This window comes from Pinus tabuliformis, chromosome 9 (genome assembly GCF_031772625.1).
Source record: "Pinus tabuliformis cultivar Carrire ecotype Pingquan chromosome 9, CPIR1, whole genome shotgun sequence".
Lineage (NCBI taxonomy): Eukaryota > Viridiplantae > Streptophyta > Pinopsida > Pinales > Pinaceae > Pinus > Pinus tabuliformis.
This window is the reverse complement of record NC_142307.1, coordinates 1,473,906,494-1,473,914,195: the sequence shown is the minus strand read 5'-3', so window position 1 is coordinate 1,473,914,195 and position 7,702 is coordinate 1,473,906,494.

The window sequence follows — 7,702 nt, the reverse complement described above, 5'->3', positions numbered from 1 at the left end:
TTAAACCAAACTGGAAACTTGTTTCAATCCTCAATCTGACTCAAAATCTTTCTTAAAACTGAAACTATTTTAATATTGCACCAATATTGAAGTTGCACACCTTACTGTTGAAAACCAAACTAAAATTAATGCTTGCCCGAGCAATCTTATTTCATGTCATTTCCTACTCTAACCTGTTGAAATTTTCTACCCAATCAGGTGATATGGAAATTCTAGTGTAGTTGATCAACCAAATGACTATTTGATTTCTTTTTTCTCTCATTTGCTTTAAAAATAAAGAAAAATGTAAAAACTAGCCTCTCAATCTCTAGTTGATTCTGATCTACATAATCTATAAACAACACAAAATTCAATTTTGTTGAGATTTTAATAGGTTTTCCAAAGGATCCTTAAAATCATGGAGAATTTCCCCTTGTTGTTTAATGCCTTCAAACCTTTCACTAGAAAACTCATGGTCATTGTCAAAAGGAAAAACAACAATTTGCTTAATAAAATTTGTATTCATATCATCCCAAAGACAAGACTTTGAATGCTGATGAAAAACCTCAAATAGGACAGATGCTATTTGTACACCTGAAAATGACTTTTCATATACTTCAACAAAAACAACTTCTTTGTGCTTTTCTGAAGTTTCTGGCTTTGTGTTTTCAAGGGATGTAAGATTATAAATATTTTTTCCATCGTTTGAAGGATCCAAAACAACTTTCTCTTCTTCAGCATCTCCTTGGAACTCAATGATAAAATTCTCTTGTATTGAAGAGTTTATTAGCAGAATTTGTTGGTTATTATGCTTATCCTTGTGTGACTTTATTTGAAGACTGTCATGTGCAGGTTCACTATCTAAATTTTCCATACATACAACTTAAAAAATCTGAACTTGACAAGCTTCTTTTTGAAATGAAAATTCAGAAAATGAAAAGTCTGAAGAAAAACTTGAATGACAATCCTCATCCATATGTTGGTTTCTTAAAATATGAACATTTTCATTAGACCCAAGGGACAAAACATGAGTTTCCACATCAAGATCCTGACTATCTTCATCCTTATCATGATCACATAAAAACTTGCAAACATTTTGCATATCTTCATCAATTTCAGGGGATAGAACGTGACTGTCATCATTAAATTTCAGTTCTTTTTCATCTTCAGCCAAGGGAATTAGTACTTGCTAGAATTTCTCTTGAATTTCATGTAAACTAACTTCCAGTTTCTATTCTTGATGTTGAGATAAAAATTCATAAAGGGCTTCCTTAATTTCATCATCCATACACTCCTCCTCACCATAATATTTTCCAGATATTGAATGGAACCTTCAAAATATGCACAACAATTTTTAACTAACAATAGGGAAGGACAAAGTTCTTTAAAATGCTCATAAAAAACTGTGTGAAAATTTGTAAGAGAACACAAAGTACCAGGTGGCAAACCTGAATACCAGGATCTAGCTTTTCCTTCTAAAGTTGCCATGAACATTTTCATTAAACTGTCCTCATGAAAATGAACCTTTAACTTATGCACATGTATATGAAACCTCATCGAATGAAGTGCAACATCCTCTTTTTCTAGATATTTGAATTTTAGCAAATAAGTCTGCCAATATATGCAAGGCATTTGATTTGGAAATCCTAAAAGATGATCTCGATTCATGGGAGCATACCTTCTGGATTGATAATTCATCTTGAAAACATGGAAACACCAGTGGAACTTGAAAATCTAGATTATGCTTGATTGGAGATTCCAAGTGAAAGGTACAACCTTCTTGTGTCTAATTGTTGTCCACCATCAGCGATCAAATCTGAAACTTGATAGTCTTTCCCAGGGAAGATGGAACCTTTTGATTCCCTAGTATGGTCCCCAGAATATTAGCACTCCGTAGTTTTCCAAGGCTGAGGAGGAAAATTTTAGAGGTAACCACAAAACAATTTAGGCCCGAGTATAACCCTTTTAGCCTGGAGAGGGTTCTCTTACTCAATTTACTTCAACAAATAGGATATTAGGCTAGGTAATCAGCTCAATAAGTTTGGTTTTCATATATTTGCTGATGAGAAAAGAGGCAGATCCATTGGGCATGGAGTCATGTCAAATCAACTTTTTGTCCAGTGATACGAGGGAAAAGAGAGGATTATTTCCACAAGGGAAATGTAGGGAGATTTGGTCGTGGTTTTAGATTAAATTGTTGTGGAATGTGAAGGAAAAAAAAAGGGTGAAGGATGAGCACATTAGAGCATCAAACAATAGCTGATTTCTAAAATGTTGTTCTAACAATGAAAAAATTAATAACTTGGAAAACTAATCAGAGCATCATTAAGGATGAATTTTTAATAAATCATCTGGTTTTTCCAAGAAAGAAATATGTACATTAAAGGGTGAAAAACAAATAATATATGTCACAAGTAAAAGGAGCACGAGCCACCTAACTTATGACACAAGAATCCCTGTAAATCACCTGTTATACCATTCATTCACTGGAAAAAAGTCTTCAAAATTACAATGCACAAAAAATATTCTCTAATCTAACCAACAACCAACCCTTTCTACATTCAAAATCATCTACTATATACAAAATATTGTTTCTATATCAAAGGAGGTCGAAACCCACCTATTCCCCAATAGATGGAACTGATTTCATAAAAATAGGAAAGAAAAAACCACTATTTTGGAAACTAGGAAAGCATCTTTGACTATTACCTATAATCTTGCCTACATACCTAATACATCGAACTTGTATATAATAAAACATAAATGATGACATGATAAAATCCTTCCTTTTCCAATGCTGGGGTAGAAAAAATCATGTCCAAAGAGCTGACTATATATGTGTGCAGGAAAATAGTGTGCTTTCTCTGACTGCATATATGGCTTCACATTTGTCAAAATTTGCTGGTGGATGACCTGTTGACTATGATGAAGGTGTCCATGAACTGTAAATGCCAAAAAAATCCAAAAATTCCCCTTTTCAAGAAATCCTAGTTTTGTTGCTCATCCTGTGCGCAGCATCTATGGGTAGCAGTTGTCAACTCGTTTTTTCACTTGATTTCTCTTCTTCAACTACCTCAACCAACAAATCTAGATTTCCCCTGTCTCTATTGGGCATGTTTAATATCCTCCTTCACATCTCTTTATTTCTTCTTTAATGTCTAATGTTGCATGTAGATGTTCTTTAGTTTCTTGTGTAGAGGAAGGAATCTGCTCAACATGTATTTGACATCATCCATGGATGGTTGATAGATGTCCATTAGATCACTCCATTTCTTCCTATCCTTTTCATCTTGTTGCTCGAGCTCAGCAATTTCATCTCAGGCCTCTTTTAATTTCTTCTTCATCCTCATGAAGGTGAACTTCCGTTCATCCTCCTTCTCCTCTTGCATTGTCTTCTCTTATTGGATTTGTATCTTTTTAGATGAGGATCTTGTAACCCTAGCTACTGGTATTTCTACCTTCTTAACCTCTTCCTTGATTACCTTTCCTTTGCCCTTGGATTTGACAACAGTTGGTGTGGATTTAACCATAGGCAGGTCTTCACTAGATTGAGTTGTTTTTCCTAGGATGGTCTTCTTTAGTTGCCTATTTTCTTGTTGCAGCTAGGCTATAACTAAGTGAGCTTCTCTTAATTGTTTCTCTAACTCCTTAACTTGCTTGTCTTTCTCATCCACAATTTTTTTTTTTCTTGAATTTACTTAGGCTCAACAAGTTCTTCAGCTGGCTTCTCCAATGGTAACCTTTTGGTAGTTGCCTTTGTGAGTGACTTTCTTGGCACTAGAATATCCATTACCTCTAGTGAGAGCTATAATTTCTGGCCTTTTTCTTTGGTGATTTCTCAACTGTAGTTGAATATATTTTCTTGATATAACTATTTAGGGGTGAAGAAGTAGTCTTACTGGTGAATGAAGGAGTATCCTTGTAGCTTGATGGAGTTCCAACAGATTGCACTGTAAACTTGGATGAGGTTAGAAAATCTTGCCATACTTGTCTCCTTTTCTGTAGCTCTTCTAATACCAACAATTTTATTAGTGAAAAATGAAATAATCTTGAGTCAACCATGTCCTTCTTCACTCTTACTCTCTCAGCCATCGTGCCTAAACTCCTCAAGAGGTAAAAGGGTAGATTGAGGATATTTTTTCCTGAGAAATGCCTGAGGAGCCTAAAGTGATATTGATAGACCCTGGTGAATCTACCTTCACATGTGAAGTACCTCTGAATTACCTTGGGAAGCTTATTGTAGTGTTCCAATAAATAGTCACTAAGCACTACAACACCATACTTCTGGTTTTTATACTCTGGTTTAATGAAATCCTTATAATTCTCCAACTCTAGAGGCATTCCTTTGAACCATTTCTCCCCCTCCAAAGGTATTTATGTGGCTGATGCTACGGTGGCTTCTGACATGATGAATTTCAATTCACCAACTTTTACTTCATCTCCATCAAAATTTAAGGAAAATTCTTTGGTCACCTCCATATTATACCCCTGTATTTTTTCACAGAATCTGACACAACCTGCTTGCTCAAAGGGTACCCTGATGGCAGGTTCTAAGTTGATAAGTGAGGGATCTTGTCGTTCAAACCTCACAATATCTCCTCCCTTTGTCTTCCTCTTCTTGTATGGAGTTTCCATTGCCAAAAAACAAGACTCTGAAGAAACAAAACTTGGTCTAGGGTTTGATGTTTTATCAAGGTTAGGACTTCAAGACAAAGTTGAAAATTCTTTTCAAACCATAAATGAATAAAGCAATACAAAAATACAACAATTTCTAGATGGTAATGGAAAGATATGAAGATGCTTTGTTTTGTCATGTGTGAAGCACCCTAAATGCAACGATAGAGAGAAAAGACACTTCAATTGGCCAAAGGATGGGCTCAATATGCTTCCAAACTTTCCAAGACCCTTGATAATTTCAACTTAATGCATGTAAGGATGACACACTGAAAATTTCATGATTTCAAGGTAGGTGGATAGGTGGAAAAAATCATTGTTTCTGTACGCAACACCTGCTATGCACAACATTAAGGAAATGGAAGGAGAAAGACTCAGAAACAACGATGAACTATGCTCTAAAGGATACCAAAAATTCTTATAATTTTAAACAATCATACTCATACAGAAAATTTGAGGTTCAAAGATGGTTTTGTCGATCGAATAGGATGAAACGGGGTGATTATGTGCATGCGTAGCACCCATGCGCAACACTGTGTAAGTAAGAAATTATGGGGTTTCAAACTCGGTTTTTTAGTTGGCAGTTGGTAAATTATTTCAAATTTTGATAGAATAGAACCCCCAAATCAACACACACACCTAGAACTGGTGTTTGATGAGGAGAACTGATCCTTTGAGCTATGTTCAGCATTCCCCTGTAGCCTATGTGTAGCGACAAAATTGATCATTTTCAAGCCCCTAGAGATGAAATGTCTGCGAACTCTAAAGGTTGAAGGATGAACTTGCATGCAGTTCAATAGCTTTGTAAAGAAATTTATTCCTCCTTTGCCAGTAATGGTGCTTTAGGAAGATCAAAAGGTTGAGTGCAACAAACATAGGATGATGCCAAATTTGATGATGATCACTGTACATTTGCTTATGTCACCCACCATTAAATGTTTTTAATACCTAATTGACATGAATCTAATCTAACTCTTATGACAATGACTCCAATTTATTCCCACAATGACATTGTTTCCCCATGATTACTAATTTCAAATGATGACCCCTCATGGACCTTACAATTCAAATCAAGACTAATAGACCTCTTTTGACACACATATTTACAACGACTTGACCAATTTGAGTCTTTTGTAAAAAGACCCCTTATAATATGATACTTAGTGAATTCATAGGCTAAAGCTTGCAATCAGACCCCTAAAATGAATAGCCAGAATAACACACTTTCATCCCTATATTATAGGACCTTAACACCTCAGAAAGGCTTTATCTTTGCTGTAGATTACATCATAGCCACGGCCTTCCAAAACTACTACAGAGATGACATTTTTATTTAGGCCTGGAATAAACATGACATATTTTAGGCCAAGAGGGGATCCTGACTCCCTCTTAAAGGTTATTGTACCAATCCTAGTAGAAATATACCTTTCGTAGTCCCCAAGCTCAATATGCATCTAGATATCTTCTTCCTCCATGTCACTAAAAAGCTATCTACACCCTTTCATGTGGAACGAGGCATTGAAATCCAAGTACCACACACTCCCCATCACAAATATGATCATGCATTCAATAAGGGTGAAGGCTAGCTCAAACTGTGAATCCAATGCTTCACCTATTGCTCCGCTTGAGTTCTTCTTGCTAGAATTTTTGTGTGGACACTTTATAGCATAGTGCCCCAATTCATGACAATTGAACCATTTTATTTTGGACAAGTCTTTCTTCTTGCACCCTTAGTTGGATTCTGGTTTGGTTGATATTTCTTCCCTTTACACTTCTTTCCCTTTCCAGCCAATGCAAAAAATTCTTCATTGTCTTCCTTGGATGAGCTTCCATCTCTGGTATTCCACCTGATCTCTTCTTGTACCAAATCAGACCACGAGCGTTCCCAATTCGATAATTCATCCCTCCCGTTCACTGATTCCTAGTAGTTATGCCAGCTTTTAGGAAGGCCTAGAAGAGCTAGGCTCACCAAGCCATCTTTTGCAACATTCACACCAACCCCTTCAAGTTCATCCTGAACTTATGTAAATCTAGTGAGATATTGCGGAATAGTATCATTCTTATGCATCTTGGTATTTCGAAGTTTTCCTTTGAGGGTCACTGTTATTCTGGAATATCTTTGTTAGTGCCTACCAAATTGCAAAAGGAGTTTTATTCCCATGGAGATTTGAGATAGTGTGGTTCTGCACTCCCTAGTCCAAGATTATTCTCCTTGCCTTGGCTACATTTTTCTTCCATTGGGCTAGGTTCTAGGCATCAGCTGATCCTAGTTTTGGAATGTCTGTCTTGACATAATTCAACGACCCACTATCATCAAGCACTTCCTCCATGCGATCCTTCCATGCAATGAAATTTGAGTTTCCTTCCAAGGCATACTCTAATATCATTCTATTGAAGGTCATTCCCCTAACTCTAAAGAGATCCTGCTACACTGGAGCTGCAAATTCAAACCTCTTAAGGAACATCTTCGAAATTCTTGTTCTAATGTGAATCCAGCTTTGATACCATATAGAAATATGGTGATAGAATTACAAATTCTCAAGAAATTTAATCTAAAACCAAGAGACATAATTCTACTCTACTAATCTACAAATTTTAGTTCACAATTTAGAACAACATTCACAAACATTTAATAAGAAAAAATACACATGCACAATATTTTTCTAATGGAACCCAACTGGGAAAAAAAACCTCAAGCCTCTTTGCAATAATCATATGAATACAGAATGTATTACAATTGTTTTCCCGCTCTAAGCACAACCTGCAAATGAATAACCTATCTCTCTACTCAATGAGAAGCTTTGACCCATACTTAGTCAATTTCTTCCTCCACCTGAGCTATTATTTCCTTGCATAATTCTTGAGGAGATTAGCCTTTATTCTTTAGGAATTTACTCCAATTGATTGCGTAATTCCTAAGGATTGGTCATCTAACTGCATGCAACACTTGTACACTCAAACTAGTTTACAACTGCTTGTTACATTGCCTTGGAATATCCACCACAATTGAGGAACTTGAATTCCTTTCATGAACTAGCTATTTTGAGCT